At 45.1% G+C, this 18,271-nt stretch overlaps 1 protein-coding gene across 4 annotated transcripts in view; it reads left to right on the top strand.

The window, feature by feature from the left end:
• Positions 1-18,271, top strand: part of STRBP (spermatid perinuclear RNA binding protein) — a 140,436-nt gene that overhangs the window by 29,465 nt on the left and 92,700 nt on the right. For all 4 annotated transcript variants that reach the window (XM_073639752.1, XM_073639748.1, XM_073639749.1 and 1 more), the window contains exon 2: positions 12,296-12,410. The gene's annotated coding sequence lies outside the window, so the exon portion shown is untranslated. The remainder of the gene's footprint in view (positions 1-12,295; positions 12,411-18,271) is intronic.

The raw sequence follows: 18,271 nt of genomic DNA, 5'->3' as shown, positions 1-18,271 counted from the left end.
TGGAAGTCTATGGGTCCATGAAAAAAATCACACTGCACTTGGATGATGTCCGATTTTCACAGACTGTAAGGAGAAGGTGCAGAAACTCTTCTTTATTTGTCTCCACATACAAGAAAAACTGATGACAGTCAGACCGCACTATGATCAAAATAATTGGTCCCTTTTTCTCGTATGTGAGAAAAGCGGATGTCTGAATGAGGCCTTATACATGACTCCAGGCTTTGACCATAATGGCCGCCAACGCGCTTTAACATTTGGCAGTGGTGACAAGAATTTACAGCCTTGTCTTTATTTGCGTCTAGTGCTGCCGTTACGTTTGTAACACAGCTGTAGTGTGTGACATGTTGGGCACACACAAGCCGCTCAGTAGCCACACTTGCTATGCTCACTAGCCACACCTGCTATGCTTGCCTGCTAGTGCTCTCTAGCCCCGCCTGCTGTGCTCTCTAGCCCCGCCTGCTGTGCTCTCTAGCCCCGCCTGCTGTGCTCTCTAGCCCCGCCTGCTGTGCTCACCTGCTGTGCTCTCTAGCCACACCTGCTATGGTCACCTGCTGTACTCTCTAGCCTCTCCTGCTGTACTCTCTAGCCTCACCTGCTGTGCTCTCCTGCTGTGCTCTCCTGCTGTGCTCACTTGCTGTACTCTCTAGCCTCTCCTGCTGTGCTCTCCTGCTGTGCTCACTTGCTGTACTCTCTAGCCTCTCCTGCTGTGCTCTCCTGCTCTGCTCTCCTGCTCTGCTCTCCTGCTGTGCTACATAGTTACATAGTTTATAACTACAGCTCTCCTGCTGTACTCTCTAGCCTCTCCTGCTGTGCTCTCCTGCTGTGCTCTCCTGCTGTGCTCACCTGCTGTGCTCTCTAGCCCCGCCTGCTGTGCCCCCTTTTCTCTTATTACTCCAGTGACGGCTTTCTATATGCGCTTTACTGATGGAGCCTGCAGCCAGAGATCCCCGGTGGTCCTCTCCGATGGTGGTGAGAGATACATTGGCCTGTGCGCTGTGTCCATACATCGTCCTCATAATAATGGGGATCTTTAACACTCTCCTTTCATTCCTTTGTGTATCCGTGTCTATAATGTCAGCTCGCGGCTGAATGGAATTGTAGTTCGTTACTAGCGGTGAAAATGTAAAGTCAGTGATTAACACTAATCTGCCTAACACAATTTAGACAGTGAAAGTGACTGCATTACTCAGCGGAGCGTGGCTCCGGCTGGGATCTGTGATATCAGACGTGATCCCTGTGCAGACCGCTCCTGTAAATGTAATGTCCCCTCCGTCCCTTATAGCTTGCTTGGTCTGATGGAGGAAGGTGAAGAACCTGCGGAGGGACCAGGTAATATCGGCACAGACCCCTTCTCTTACATTGTGTGATGCACGTGAGCAAGGCAGGGACTGGACATCACATACTCATATAGGCACAATGTCCTTCTCAACTAGACCCTGACCACTCATTTAAGACGTTTATTTGTCCAGCAGTTCTGACTAAGTGACCTCTTAATCAGGAGCTTTCACACAAGTTATCAGGTCCAATATCAAAATTCACACATCATATGAAGAGAGTACATCATGGTCGGAAGAATACAAGGAACAAGGCAAAGACCAGCATCCCGATGGCATGATATTATGAAGATAACAGGAGAGAAGACCCTGGTGGACCTATCTAGGCTGCATAACATCGATCTTCCTACAGATCGTTCATCCATCAAGTCGCCATGGCTCGAGATCGAGCTGAAGGCTGTTAAATAATAAAATAATAATCGAAATTCAGAATTAGGAGCCACCGGCAACCTCTCAAATCCACCTTGCAGCCTAGAGCTCTTCCTGCACGCTTAAGGCCCCCACACTGCTGATTTTGGCGGGATAGGCCAACTAGTGTGGAGGCCTCCCGGCTATCCCCTGACATTATATTGGGCGGGCGGTTGGCATTCAGTCGCTGGATCCTTTTGATCTGCAGGGAAATGAGCAGCTGACAAATGATTTTAGGAGTGTCTCTTATGGTGAACACGAGGAGTCACTGAAAAACTTATTGGGTAACCCTTATCTAGCCGTGGAAGTGCAGGAAGCAGCAGTCACCAAGAGGGAGAGGCAAATATGGTGGAGTGGGCTGAAGACTTGGCTTTCTGAGACAGACTGACATGTTTTGGCAGGATTTACTTATGTAGTGCCACCATATTGCACAACACTTTATAGACCTCATCACTGTCCCCATTGAGGCTCACAATCTAGATTCCCTATCAGTATGTCTTTGGAGTGTGAGAGGAAACCAGAGAACCCACGGAAACACGGGGAGAACATACAAACTCCTTGCTGATGTTGTGATTGATGGGCGTTGAACCCAGGACCTGCCTAGAACATCTCTGGTCTGTTCCATACAAACGTGAACTTTTATACAACTTGTTCTTTACGTGGATGTTAAACCTAACAAAAAACAATGGACCTAATTTATCACAGCTTTTTTGGCAAAATTCTGCCATAAAAAGCTTTGAAAAGGTTGCAAAAAAAAAATGTTGCAGCTTTTTGACAAAGTGGGCCGCACTGGGGCGTGACTGGGTATGACGACTCCCACTTGTCAAATTCATGACAAGCAGCGGCGTTTGCTACAGCAGGGACTGTAGTAAGTTTTGTGGCGAGGAGAACACGTGGGCGCGCGCCTCTTAGTGAATTAGGAGCCTCGCACATCAATTTAATTGTATTCTATAAAGGTTTCCCGATTTGAGGATACCATCGCTGGTCGTGGGTCCCTGGAGCTTCACTTTTGGCTCGTCTTGGCATAAGAGAAGAGCACTATCTGTGCCAGCACATATAAAGGAGTCTGGCTGACTGAAGCATTTCAAGCCTGGTTCCTTCTCTGTGTACGTCACTATAGAAAAAGGGGCTGGCTGACACATTTCAAGCCTGTTCTTTTCTCTGTGTATGTCGCGATAGAGAATGGGACGGCTGGCTGGTGCATTTCAAGCCTGTTCCCTTCTCTGTGTACGCCGTGATAGAGATGTGGGGGTGGTGGCTGGCTGGCATATTTCAAGCCTTTTCCCTTGTCTGTATACACTGTGGTAGAGATGGGGGGCCTGGCTGACTGGCGCTCTTCATGCCTGTCCCTTCTCTATGTACGCTGAGATAGAGAAGGGGGCTGGTTGGTGCATTTCAAGCTTGTTCTCTTTTCTGTGTATGCGTACGCCGTAATAGAGAAGGGGAACTGACATATTTCAAGCCTGTCCCTTCTCTGTGTATGCAGTGTTAGAGAAGGGGCCTGGCTGACTATCGCATTTCAAGCCTGTCCCTTCCCTGTGTATGCAGCTTTAGAGAAGGGGCCTGGCTGATTATTGCATTTCAAGCCTGTCCCTTCTCTGTGTATGCAGCTTTAGAGAAGGGGCCTGGCTGATTATCGCATTTCAAGCCTGTCCCTTCTCTGTATGCAGTGTTAGAGAAGGGGCCTGGCTGACTATCGCATTTCAAGCCTGTCCCTTCTCTGTGTATGCAGCTTTAGAGAAGGGGCCTGGCTGACTATCGCATTTCAAGCCTGTCCCTTCTCTGTGTATGCAGCGTTAGAGAAGGGGCCTGGCTGACTATCGCATTTCAAGCCTGTCCCTTCTCTGTGTATGCAGCGTTAGAGAAGGGACCTGGCTGACTATCGCATTTCAAGCCTGTCCCTTCTATATGTACGCTGAGCTAAAGAAGGAGTCTGGCTTTGCTATTGATATGAGCCTTTGTGTCATCCTCCTTCACTTGTAGCAAATACAAAATCGGGACATCTTGGTTGTACCCGTTTAAGGATTTTTTTTTATCTAGACAGCACCTTTTTGAGGAACAGGATAGAAAAGTATTTGATATGCCAAGCTTGGATTTTTTATTCTTTGATTTATTTTAATGTATTTTGGACCTAAGTTACCCAGTTTGTGAACTGCTTAGGCACTTATTACATGAAGATGTTCATTACGAAATGTCATTTACATTCCTCTTGATTAATGAGACTTCTCACCCCGTGGTTTGTACTAATCCTGAGCCAACAATAAGCAAGTAGGCCAGTGTTAAGGGCATCCTCACTAAAAATAGCTGTAATGCACTTAAAGTAATTTGCGTCCGTCACAGAGTGTTAGTGTACAGGGCTATTACTGTCTGAGAGGCAGCGTCCTCCTTAATCTGAACCAAGCACTAGTGGTTTTTATTGCTGACCCTTCCCAGTGCACTTTGGACATTGTTTTGACAGCTTCACTCAGTGTGAAAACCATATTTTCTACCGTAGCCACACCTCGCATACGTCACCAGTATTGTGCCGGGTAAACAAGTCGTCAATACTGCTCCTGTTCTTATTCATCGTCTTATGTGAATAATTACTGTAATTGCAGCCTACTACCCATATACAGTGGCTTGTAAAAGTATTCACCCCCCTTGGCATTTTTTGTGTTTTGCTACCTCACAACCTGGAATTTCACTGTTGTTTTTCTTGAGGGTTTGCATCAGTTCATGTAAAGAACATGCCGACAACTGTGAACATTTGGTTTTCTTTTTATTGTGAAGCAAACAACAAATAGAACAAAATAACTGAAAACTTCAGTGTGCATAACTATTCACCCCTCTAAAGTCAGTACTTAGTAGAGCCTCCTTGGTCGCTTTGGATATGTCTCTGAGCTTTCCACATCTTGACACTGGGATTTTTTCCCATTCCTCAAGGCTAAACAGCTCCAGCTCCTTCAAGTTAGATGGTTTCCTCTGGTGAACAGCAATCTTCAAGTCTGACCAGAGATTCTCCATTGGATTAAGGTCTGGGCTGTGACTCGGCCACTCCAAAACATTTACACGTTTCCCTTTAAACCACTTGAGTGTTGCTTTAGCAGTATGCTTTGGGCCATTGTCTTGTTGGAAGGTGAACCTCTGTCCAAATCACTGAAAGACTGAAACAGGTTTTGCTTAAGAATATCCCTGTATGTCGCACCATCCATTTTCCCTTTGACTCAGACCATTTTTCCTGTCATTGCTGCTGAAAAACATCCCCACAGCATGATGCTGCCTCCACCATGTTTCACTGTGGGGATGCTGTTCTTGGGGTGATGAGCTGTTTGTTTGGTGCCAGATATAGCGCTAACCTTGGTGGCCAAAAAGTTACATTTTGGTCTCATCTGACCACAGCACCTTAATCCATACATTTGGGGAGTCTTCCACATATCTTTTGGAAAACTCAAACAAGCCTTACAATTTCTGTGTGTAAGTCAAGGTTTTTTTCTGCCCACTCTTCTATAAAGGCTACCTCTATTCAGTGTACGGCTCCCTAGTCTCTGCTTCGGAACTCTGCAGCTCCTTCAGGGTTACCTTTGGTCTCTGTGCTGCCGCCTCTTTGATTAATGCCCCCCTTGCCCGGGCTGAGAGTTTTGGTGGCGCCCTCTCTTGGCAGGATTGTTGTGGTACCATGTTCTTTCCATTTGATGATAATGGATTTGATGGTGGTCCGGGGATCATCAGAGATTGATATTTTTTTATAACCCAACCCTGACTTGTACTTCTCAACAACTTTGTCCTTTGTCTCCTTGGTCTTCATAGTGGTGTTTGGAGATCTCCTTGGTCTTCATGGTGCTGTTTGGAGATCTCCTTGGTCTTCATGGTGCTGTTTGGAGATCTCCTTGGTCTTCATGGTGCTGTTTGGAGATCTCCTTGGTCTTCATGGTGCTGTTTGGAGATCTCCTTGGTCTTCATGGTGCTGTTTGGAGATCTCCTTGGTCTTCATGGTGCTGTTTGGAGATCTCCTTGGTCTTCATGGTGCTGTTTGGAGATCTCCTTGGTCTTCATGGTGCTGTTTGGAGATCTCCTTGGTCTTCATGGTGCTGTTTGGAGATCTCCTTGGTCTTCATGGTGCTGTTTGGAGATCTCCTTGGTCTTCATGGTGTGGTTTGGAGATCTCCTTGGTCTTCATGGTGTTGCAGCCTCTGTGGCCTTTCAGAAAAGGTAAAGTGTATATACTGACAGACATGTGACATTAGATTGCACACAGGTGGACGTCCTCTCACGAAGCATGGGACTTATGAGGGTAATTGCTTGCACCAGAAATGTTTAGGGGCTTCATTGCAAAAGGGGTGAATACATATGCACATGACAGTTTTTAGTTACTTGATCCCATAAATTTAATTTCTGCCTATATTTTCTCACTTCGCTTCACCACCTTAGACTATTTAGTGCTGATGCATCACACAAATCGGATTACAAAAATATTACACAGATTGTAATGTAACAAAATAGGATAAAAGCCAGTGAGGTGATGAATACAAGCCACTGTACACTCAACACTGACATTTCTATTTATTCAGTCTGGAGTATGAGCTCTACTTGCTATAATCCCCGCACTTAGTCTTGGCTGCTATCAGTGATTGTCTGATGAATATTTTGCTGCGCTGAATGCACTTAGGTAAATCATCAAGATCCGCTGCTGGCATCTCCTTTTGTAATTGTGGACCAATGATGTCCCAGATGTGCCCCATGGGAGACAAGTCTGGAGACACTGCAGGCCATGGTAGCATGATTAGGCCACAGTCTGCTCACAGTAACACGAGGAACATGTCATGTGGCGTTGTTTTGTTGACAAACGCCTCCTGGGACACTTTGGAGAAATGGCCGTACCACTGGTTCCACCACCAAATCAATGTAACGGGGACCTGTTAGTGTATCGGGAATGAAGACTAGAGGGGTCCGGCTACTGTACATTATGCCACACCATAATCCCGCAAGTAGAACCAAGGAGACGTTCCCTCTTGAAGGACTCGTGGTGCTGCCCATATAGTAAACAGTAGGCTGCACCACACAGTGAAATACATTGCTCAAAAAAATAAAGGGAGCACTTAAAGAACAGAATATAACTCCAAGTGAATCAAACTTCTATGAAATCAAGCTGTCCACTTAGGAAGCAACACGGATTGAGGCTGTGTGCCCACGATGCGTTTTTTAAGCGTTTCCGCAGCGGCAATTCCGCTGCAAAAACGCTTGGTAGAAGGCCTGCCATGTTCCCCAATGATAAAAAAAACGCAGCACTACCAATTATTTTGCGGAAGTGCTGCTTTTTCGCCTCCATTGATTTGCATTGGAACGTATGGATTCCGCATCACTGGATCTGTACATGCGGATTACATGCGTTTCATTGTGCGGATGGTACCCGGGTTTGGAGAAGAGGAGACTCTCCTCCGCACCCGGGTACCATAGAACCTGTAAAAAAAAAAAAAAGAATAAAATAAAAAATAAATATTATGCTTGCCTTCCGATGGCCCGCGGTGTCCTTGTCTTGGCTTGCCAGCAGCTCGCGGTGGACTGAAGGACCTGCGCTGACGTCATTTAGTCATGTGACGGGTCACGCAACTCTGATGTCGGCAGGTCCTTCAGTGCACCACGAGCTGCCGGCAAGCCGACGCGCATCGAATAAAGACTCCGGGGGCCATCAGAATGTAAGTATGATATTTATTTTTTACCATTCTTTCGGTCACACTATATAAATCCATCCAGTTATATAGTGTGACCAAGATGTCAAGCACTTTCCAAGTGATACTAAAATCGCTTGGAAAGCGCTTGTCAACCCGCATGCGGAAAAGCATGTGAAGAACGCTTCACATCCGCATGTCCCTGGCAGGAAAAACACATGTAAAATCCGCATGAGTTTTTTCTGCCAGGGAGATGCAAAAACGCTCAGGAAAAAATCCGGAGCATTTCTGCATCGTGGGCACAGAGCCTGACAATCGATTTCACATGCTGTTGTGCAAATGGAATAGACAATAGATGGAAATTATTGGTAATTATCAAGACACACTCAATAAAGGAGTGGTTCTGCAGGTGGGGACCACAGACCACATCTCAGTACCAATGCTTTCTGGCTGATGTTTTGGTCACTTTTGAATGTTGGTTGTGCTTTCACACTCGTGTTAGCATGAGACGGACTCTACAACCCACAGAAGTTGCTCAGGTAGGGCAGCTCATCCAGGATGGCACATCAATGCGAGCTGTGGCAAGAAGGTTTGCTGTGTCTGTCAGCGTAGTGTCCAGAGGCTGGAGGTGCTTCCAGGAGACAGGCCAGTACACCAGGAGACGTGGAGGGGGACGTAGGAGGGCAACAACCCAGCAGCAGGACCGCTACCGTTGTGCAAGGAGGAACAGGAGGGGCACTGCCAGAGCCCTGCAAAATGACCTCCAGCAGGCCACAAATGTGCATGTGTCTGCACAAACGGTTAGAAACTGACTCCATGAGGGTGGTATGAGGGCCCGACGTCCACAGATGGGGGTTGTGCTCACAGCCCAACACTGTGCAGGACGCTTGGCATTTGCCACAGAACACCAGGATTGGCAAAGTCGCCACTGGCGCCCTGTGCTCTTCACAGATGAAAGCAGGTTCACACTGAGCACATGTGACAGACGTGACAGAGTCTGGAGATGCCGTGGAGAGAGATATGCTGCCTGCAACATCCTTCAGCATGACCGGTTTGGCAGTGGGTCAGTAATGGTGTGGGGTGGCATCTCTTTAGAGGGCCGCACAGCCCTCCATGTGCTCGCCAGAGGTAGTCTGACTGCCATTAGGTCCCGAGATGAGATCCTCAGACCCCTTGTGAGACCATATGCTGGTGCGGTTGGCCCTGGGTTCCTCGTAATGCAGGACAATGCCAGACCTCATGTGGCTGGAGTGTGTCAGCAGTTCCTGCAAGATGAAGGCATTGAAGCTATGGAATGGCCCGCCTGTTCCCCAGACCTGAATCTGATTGAGCACATCTGGGACATCATGTCTCGCTCCATCCACCAACGTCACGTTGCACCACAGACTGTCCAGGAGTTGGCGGATGCTTTAGTCCAGGTCTGGGAGGAGATCCCATAGGAGACCATCCGCAACCTCATCAGGAGCATGCCCAGGCGTTGTAGGGAGGTCATACAGGCACATGGAGGCCACACACAATACTCAGCCTCATCAGGAGCATGCCCAGGCGTTGTAGGGAGGTCATACAGGCACGTGGAGGCCACACACAATACTCAGCCTCATCAGGAGCATGCCCAGGCATTGTAGGGAGGTCATACAGGCACGTGGAGGCCACACACAATACTGAGCCTCATCAGGAGCATGCCCAGGCATTGTAGGGAGGTCATACAGGCACGTGGAGGCCACACACAATACTGAGCCTCATCAGGAGCATGCCCAGGCGTTGTAGGGAGGTCATACAGGCACGTGGAGGCCACACACAATACTCAGCCTCATCAGGAGCATGCCCAGGCATTGTAGGGAGGTCATACAGGCACGTGGAGGCCACACACAATACTGAGCCTCATCAGGAGCATGCCCAGGCGTTGTAGGGAGGTCATACAGGCACGTGGAGGCCACACACAATACTCAGCCTCATCAGGAGCATGCCCAGGCATTGTAGGGAGGTCATACAGGCACGTGGAGGCCACACACAATACTGAGCCTCATCAGGAGCATGCCCAGGCGTTGTAGGGAGGTCATACAGGCACGTGGAGGCCACACACAATACTCAGCCTCATCAGGAGCATGCCCAGGCATTGTAGGGAGGTCATACAGGCACGTGGAGGCCACACACAATACTGAGCCTCATCAGGAGCATGCCCAGGCATTGTAGGGAGGTCATACAGGCACGTGGAGGCCACACACAATACTGAGCCTCATCAGGAGCATGCCCAGGCGTTGTAGGGAGGTCATACAGGCACGTGGAGGCCACACACAATACTCAGCCTCATCAGGAGCATGCCCAGGCATTGTAGGGAGGTCATACAGGCACGTGGAGGCCACACACAATACTGAGCCTCATCAGGAGCATGCCCAGGCGTTGTAGGGAGGTCATACAGGCACGTGGAGGCCACACACAATACTCAGCCTCATCAGGAGCATGCCCAGGCATTGTAGGGAGGTCATACAGGCACGTGGAGGCCACACACAATACTGAGCCTCATCAGGAGCATGCCCAGGCGTTGTAGGGAGGTCATACAGGCACGTGGAGGCCACACACAATACTCAGCCTCATCAGGAGCATGCCCAGGCATTGTAGGGAGGTCATACAGGCACGTGGAGGCCACACACAATACTAAGCCTCATCAGCAGCATGCCCAGGCATTGTAGGGAGGTCATACAGGCACGTGGAGGCCACACACAATACTCAGCCTCATCAGGAGCATGCCCAGGCGTTGTAGGGAGGTCATACAGGCACGTGGAGGCCACACACAATACTGAGCCTCATTTTGACTTGTTTTAAGGACATTACATCAAAGTTGGATCAGCCTGGAGTGTGTTTTTCCACTGTAATTTCGGGGGTGACTCCAAATCCAGGCCTCCATTGGTTAATAAATTTGATTTCCATTGATGATTTTTGTGTGATTTTGTTGTCAGCTCATTCAGCTTTGTAGAGAACAAAGTATTCAATGAGAAGATTTCATTCATTCAGATCTAGGATGTGTTATTTCAGTGTTCCCTTTATTTTTTTGAGCAGTGTATATACCCATATAATATGTGTAATGTAATTTGGTGTGCAAAGTGAAAGAACAGAACTACCAGACAACAAAATTTAAAGGGAAAATTCACATTAAAGAGGACCTGTCACCTCTCTGGACATTTTAGTAAATACTTGCGTTTTTGATGGCGCATAATATTTGTTTTTTTACTTTTGTTGTGTCTTTCACCTCTTTTTCCTCCTTGAAATTTGCGAATAATTTGTCAGCTGAGTGTCACCATTATCCTTGTCAAAAGGGAGCGTCTAGAAGTCTGACCCTGCATTCCCTTGTTGGATAGTGTTTGTGCTGGAACACATCCCCAACTGAGAACGCCCAATTGTCACTTTGTTCATTTAGTTTCTAGTAGGAAATACAGAGAGCTGGCCCTGTGCCGAGTTCAGAGAAAGTGTAATAATGCGGATCTGTCAGGGCGAGGTGAGCGCTGCTCCGTATATGAAAACGGAGAACAGATTGGAAACGCTGTCAGGAAATTCAGCAACTTTGTGTCAGCCATAGCATAGCGCTCACTATTTCTCTCTCTTTTCTCTTTTTTTCCCCTCTCTCTTTATCTCGTTTATCCTCCCTTTTTTTCCTCCTTATTTCACTTTTTCTCTTAATCCATCTCTTTCTTTTTTTTCTCTTTTTCTCTATTTATCTTTCTCCCTCACTTTCTTTCTCTTTTCGCACTTTTTCAATTTCTTTTTTTTTCTATTTATCTTTCTTCCTCTTTCTTTCTTTTTTTCTTTCTGTCTCTTTATTTTTTTTTTGTTTCTCGTACTCTTTTTCTCTCTTTCTGTTTTTCTCTGTCTCTCGCTTTCTCTTACTTCCTCTCTCAAAGAAAATGCAAATCTGTGAGCAGAATACAGGCTGCTGTCTACCCGGCCTCTTGGACTAGTCACCTAAGACACACAGTCCCTGACTTTTGTAGGTATGTTTTCTCTGAAACGCCGCATCATTTCAGAGTAAAGCCGTCCATACGCTTTAGATGGCTGTCGGCTGAACAAAGCTTTGTCTGATCCTTCAGCCGACAGCTGTTGTATGTTCTCTATTACGGTTTATCACTGGGAGAACGAAGCGATCGGCAGTAATAGATCGGACATGTCCAATCTACGTCTCCCCCGACACATTAGACCGTCAGCCAAAACCCATCGATATCGTCAGGTTCAGCCAACATTAGTCTAATGTGTAAAACGTGCACAACTGCAGTCACGCTGCCAGTGTCTGATTTATGCCGTCCATGGTTCGGGCAGCTTGAATCTCGGCAAGACATATTGAGGTTTCCCTTTCTTGTAAACTTTGCTGCAAAGATCCGCTTTCTGCAGACTTTATTTATGGCAATGCTAATTATTTTCTTCATTGTGCTGCACAAGAGACATCACTACTAATTCCTGTCTGCCACCATTGTCTTTGATTCTTGAGATGAGGTTATATTTTCTCTTTTTGTGGTCATCTCCAGAAATGTAACCTCTCGCGATCCTGTGGTTGGTCCGTGTTCTGCTGGATCCTTCTTCTGATTGATCTGGGGAAGGATTGAGCCCCTGCCGTTATTTCTTCCTGTGCCGACATCAGTTTCTCACCGCGGTGTAGAGATGCACACGTGCAGTCATTGACCTTGATGTATTTGTGGCCTGCGACAGGAAGCCGCTTACGTGATTTCCTACAGTGATACATAGAGGCCGGCGATGTGAGAAAGTAGAAAGTGATCTTCCATTGAGACGCGAGCGGGGTTAATAATGTCAAAATATTCACTAAAATCCTTCCTTTATCGCAGCGGGTATTATATATACATTACATATAATACATACATTATACACCTCTTTTAATACATATTTTAATTTCTTGTTTTACAGCGAGGATTAATATAATCTCATCAGAAAGCAAATGAATGGATGACGTTCTGCACCTGTAAAGCAAACGGGCTAATTTCTACCTGCAGAAACGGATTGCACAGAAACCTTCATGCTGGTAAGCGGACACGTTATATGTACGGAAAGGCCTTGATGCTTTTTTTTTTTTTACTTAATTTCATGTATTTGGGACTAAAAATAATTTTTGCAATTCGTATGTATTAAAGAAGTTGCACCGTTTTGCTTTTACTGGCTCTCTCTTTCTTGCTCATTCAGCTTTATTGTGGTCTGTAGTCGAAAATCCGCTAAGAGGAGATAAAAAAGAAAGATACAACTTATTAGATAAGATTGGGCTGTTCAGATGAGCTCACTTATGGATTCTCAGTTAACTCATTTTGCAGCAAACAATAGCTATCAAAGGCAAACGGTACAATATTTTTAATGAAACCAAATTACAAAAATAATAGCCGAAAATACAAGCATTTAAAGGGGTTAATCCGGACTTTTGGAGTTTTCCTATGGAGCCAAGAGCTTACTGGCAAGTATAGTTACTATCTATCTACCTGCCTGTTCTGCCCTACGACGATTTCTCCTGCATCCTTTGACCTCATATCAACAGAGCAGCTCTTTTTTTTTCGCAGACTACTCTGTTGATGGGGCGTTACTGCCGATGTCATGCCGATTGACCCTCAACTCCCCGCAGTTAAGCAGAGGGGAGCTAGTTGTCAATCAGCATGACGTTGGCAGTGACGTCCCATCGTCAAAGCAGGAGGGAAGGGAAGTAGTTGCTCTGTCGACATGACATCACAGAAAGCAGGTAAATCGCCGGGGGAGCGGCCCATGACCTATTTGAACCTGAAAAGATTGTCAGATGGTAGGACAGGTACCTGCCAGTAAGTTCTCACCCCTATAGGAACCCCCTGACCCAAGTCCCTGATAAATCCTTTAAAAAATAAAAAATAAAAAAAAATGTCCTCATAAGTGGACAACCCCTTTAACTGCTGATTGCTCGATTTGTGCAGCAAGTATTTTTCTTTATTTTTTTATTATACATTTTAAGTGTACAGCTGATTATTGACAACTTCTGTTATATCAGAGATATTTTTAAAGTAGGCTCGTGAAACTCCTACCTCTATTAATGAAACCTTATGATATGTTTCGATTGCTGGAGTATACAACAGCTGCAGGCTCATGCTGTTTAGTCAGCACATGGCGCTGTGCTAATTGTTAATGTGTGCATTTTGGAATTGCTGTATGACTTCTCAGTGGTTTTGTGTCATTGTACTTTTCTGTAATTCCCCCTGTTGATGATGGTGTTATGGAGAATGGCTGCTGTGTGTTGTAAGTAAAACAATTATTTCTCCCACAATGTCTTCCGTGCTGAAATCTGCGACATCTATGACATATTAGCGGTTCTCTGAAACATCATTTGCATAGCTCTCTGTATCATAATCTATTGGAGTTGCAAAAACTGAGTTTCCACTACTAAAAAAAATAGAAACTAAAGTTTTGTTCTTTTTGGGGATATTATAGTACTAATAACACTGAAAATAAACTACTTCTGGACCGCCCATAGACTATAAACCTCTGGCCTTCCCACACTTATTCCTGCACTGACGTTCTAAAACATCAATGCAGTCTTAGCAGCTTGCACAAGATCATACAACTGTGAACCAGAACTTCTGTACATAGATTAGGAAGCCGTAGCACTGACAGTGCTTCCTCCTCCAGACCCAGTGATCACTGGGAGTCGGGAGGGGACAATAGCTGCTGGGTCCTAGCCTGAAGGCTGAAATTCCTCTGTAACTGATTAATATTTCAGCCTCAGTTACAGGGGAAATTGGCAATAAAATAAATGCATTAATATATTGAATCCCACCCCCTCCTCCTCCTTATTGGGGGCACAGTGAGTAAAATAAATGTAAAAACATAAATAAAAAAGCAATTATAAAATAAAAAAGAGGATTCACCATTCTGCATCACTGTCTCTAGTGTCTCCAGCCCCCATTGAGAAAAAAAAAAAGTCCAATGTATAAAAATATTTTCTCGAAAAAGGTTTTTATAATTTCTTTAAAAGGTACTTTGTGGAAAAATGTTAAAAATAGACCCACATTTCCTATTTTTCTTGACAAATCCCCTTCTTATCAGCCAATATAAGGCTATGTTCACACTCGTTGGGTTTTGCAGCGTATTTTGCTGCAGATTTTTATGCAAATTTTCAGCTGCGTTTTGCAGCACCAGCAAAGTGTATGAGAAACCAGAATTCTCTGTTCACACATGTTTTTGCAGCGTTTTTTCACCTATTTGAAGTATTGGGTGGTCAAATAAACACAGCAAAAAAGCACACCAAAACCTGCGTTTTTCTGCCAGAGAAAAGTTTGAAGCAGAAAAAAACACAACGTGTGTGAACATATCCTAAAAAAAAAAAGGATATGAAAATGACATAAAAATTAAGCATCATGTATTGCGGAAAAAAAAAAAAAGGGGGCAAAAATTATTTTAATTTTTCGAAGAGAATTTTTTAGAGCTGTTAAAAAGCGTATTTATGGCAAAAAAACCTTGAAAATGTGTCTAGTCATGAACTGATTAAAAATGGTACAAATATGCAGCACAGTTTGCATTGCAGGTATCCAGACTTGGTCTCGGGGCCTAAGTTTTGGTTTGGAGGCTGGGGGGGTCCCCAGTTTATATTTGTTCTCGGCATTTTTGATCTGTCTTTCCTTTTTATATATATATTTTTTGCTATCATTCGTAGCGTCGTCACTGTTAAGCTGCGGTGTGTCAGATGTGGGATCTAGAAGAGGTTAACGATGGGGGAAACAACGGAGATATTTCATCTGTGATTTTCTTTCTTTATAGTCACACATTTCCTCATTTTATCCACAAGGTTATCAGCCTGACGCCTTGTTTTCTCACTCTCTGTTCACACTCCCCCTCAATATTTCTGTTACTGGATGATTATCCGCGTGGCTTGCTGCTAGCCAACGCTTACATTTCTCTTCCCTCCACGGCGGTGGCAGATTATTGCACTAAAAGTGTGTTTACACCTAAGGATCGGAGACGGTGAACGACATCCGATCAGCTACGTTGACCTGTCGACGGTTAATAGCACAGACCACACTCCTGATGTGCGACGTATGATCAGCAATAGAACATCTAGTGCACGTAGGCTGCCATTATCCTCGGCAGCACGAGTCCTGTTTACACAGAATGATGCGCTGCCGAGAATGAAGGTTGTTTGTGCAGCAGGACCTGGACTGCGCCCGATCGCTCGCTCATAAAACCCCTCTTCAGCTGGCAGAGCATGCACAGAGCGGCGTAAGGGCTCAATAGAAAGTCTGTGAGCTTGTGCACAAGTGGAGTATGGGCTCATACACTTTCTATTGAGCCTGTGCACCACTTTGAGCATGCACTCATGTAGGAGCTCAGCGCCTGAGCCTGCCGATCTACTCGCTACAGAGCATTTTCTTGAAAGATCAAGTTGTGGTCTCAGGACAAAGTCCCCACCAACGTGCTGAACAATGTAGGACGGGATTAGATATTAAATAAAACAATAGTTGCCCTTTAAAGTCTTAACATTGTGTCATGAGCCTTTTTTTTGTTTTCTGAATTGTTAGGAAGGTTAAAGGGGTTTTCTGAGCTTATAAAAAAAATACTGCAGAGTACCTAAACGTGTCTGAATGCTCTCTCCGTTGCTCAGAAGTAATTATCCTTATTTTAATTATTTTCTTGCCCAGCGTTGGATTACTAACGTGAAAGACTACAGTTCTGATTCCTCCCTCGCAGACATTCCCTCTATTTACAGCTTGTCTTAGATAGTGGGGCAGTTATTCCCTGTCTTTAGTGAGAACACAGATCTGCTACTAATACATTGCTCTACTGTTCTCCACGTAGTGTTTTTCCCACTGTAGTAACTGCTGCCCAGCCTGTGAAACAAGATCCCTCCCGAGAGGACAGAGCTGGGGAGCAAAAACCTTTTTTCTTTTTGTTCATTGTGTCATATTTGTAACTAGGTATGATCCATTCTGAAGCACATTGCAACTAGCTACCGTAATACAAAACAATGTGGAACAAACAGGTACAGTCAGTTTGCATGGGGTCTTTTGACAATGTTGTTTAGTACAAGAATAGCGGCATTCCTTTCATTCCATTCCTTCCATTCTTTACGTTCCGATCACTGCTTACAGTGAGTGAATGAAAACATTTGTTGCTTATATGTCCTGATTGTGTGCAACAGGCCCAGGTGTAGAGCTCATCGCCCCCTTGTGGTGGGGCAGGACACAGCAAGAACACTTAATTGGTGAATTTATCTGATTCTATTTTGGCCACAGTGACAAAAATGCATCAAAACTGCAGTCAGTCTTGTTGCAAATTGTGTAGTTTATCATTGCAGAAATTTTTGCCTCCATTAAAGCGCATCAGGTTAGAGGTAATAGAGACAATTCTCTTGCCGGCTGCTTTGTTGCTGAATTATCAGCCTTTTTTTTTCCTGCACTTTGATTATCTGAATGCTACAACCTGGACCTAAAGTCAAATTTAAGCTGTCATAGGAAAATTTAGGGAGAATGACTAATTGTGGCCATCATAAAAGACACTGCAGGATTGGGCAACACACAAGACGCTGCGGGATTGGGCAACCCAAAAGACGCTGCGGGATTGGGCAACCCAAAAGACTCTGCGGGATTGGGCAACACAAAAGACTGCGGGACTGGGCAAAACAAAAGACGCTGCGGGACTGGGCAACACAAAAGACGCTGCGGGATTGGGCAACACAAAAGACGCTGCGGGATTGGGCAACACAAAAGACGCTGCGGGATTGGGCAACACAAAAGACGCTGCGGGATTGGGCAACACAAAAGACGCTGCGGGATTGGGCAACACAAAAGACGCTGCGGGATTGGGCAACACAAAAGACGCTGCGGGATTGGGCAACACAAAAGACGCTGCGGGATTGGGCAACACAAAAGACGCTGCGGGATTGGGCAACACAAAACACGCTGCGGGATTGGGCAACACAAAAGATGCTGAAGGATTGGATAGTTATAATGCAGATTATAAGGGGGGTCATGAACAGACTGATCATTCACCAATAAGGCACCAGGTAATAGGATTATCATTCACTACCATTTACTATTTTTTATTCCTGGCACGCCTCTTTATAATTCTTGCGAACAGACAGCTTCTTCTCCTTTCTAGAGTTTGTGATTGCTATAAAAAGCATTCCACCCACAGGGGCTTTTTTATTTTATTTCCTAGTCGATGACTATTTGCATCCCTTTAAACATTCAGTTGTTAATGTAGCAGATTTGGAGGAGCAGGATATTGTTGAAAAAGGATCCGAGTGCTGCGGCTTAATATTTAATACACTAAAAGCATAGATTTAGTGTACAGGCCAACCTAGAGTTGCAATATTTAATAGAGCTTTGCTTTTATCAAATATTGTACAAGCTCTAAAGCCTTAAATGGAAATTCATCAGGTAAGTCCCAAGACGTGGAATAAAAACAAGAAGTTTCTGCTAAATGTAATTACATGTAGCGAGTAGTGTGTGAAAGCTGTTTTGTTCTAAGCTGCTCTTTCCAGGTTATGACATAATCTAGGATTAATTTACTTTGTTTCAGTGGTCGGAATAGGATATTGCTTCAGCTACTTGAACCTTGGCAATGCCACACGTGGGTTTCTACTAGCTGGACCAGTTAAAGCTCAATTTGCCAGGTTTTGTTTTGTTTTTGTTTTTAAAGAGTTTTGTACTATTCATTTCAACTTTGCAAAGTAGATTTTACTTCATTTTACAGCAATTTGGTTTTTTGGCAGTGTACATGCCAGTACATACCATTGTAAAATGGCAAACACCTGCAGATGGGAAGGCTGCTTGTAGAACCCACGCAAGCCAAAAATAGTTCATGTGAGCCTCTTAAGTTTTTCAGTATTTTTATAAAAATTACATTTTTATGTCAGAACCTGATGATTCTGCGAAGTCA

This window comes from Phyllobates terribilis, unplaced genomic scaffold (assembly GCF_046119375.1).
Source record: "Phyllobates terribilis strain yellow unplaced genomic scaffold, ASM4611937v1 Scaffold_7__3_contigs__length_470593459, whole genome shotgun sequence".
Classification (NCBI taxonomy): Eukaryota; Metazoa; Chordata; class Amphibia; order Anura; family Dendrobatidae; genus Phyllobates; species Phyllobates terribilis.
The sequence above is the reverse complement of the archived record's forward strand: the minus strand, read 5'-3'. Positions and strand labels throughout refer to the sequence as shown.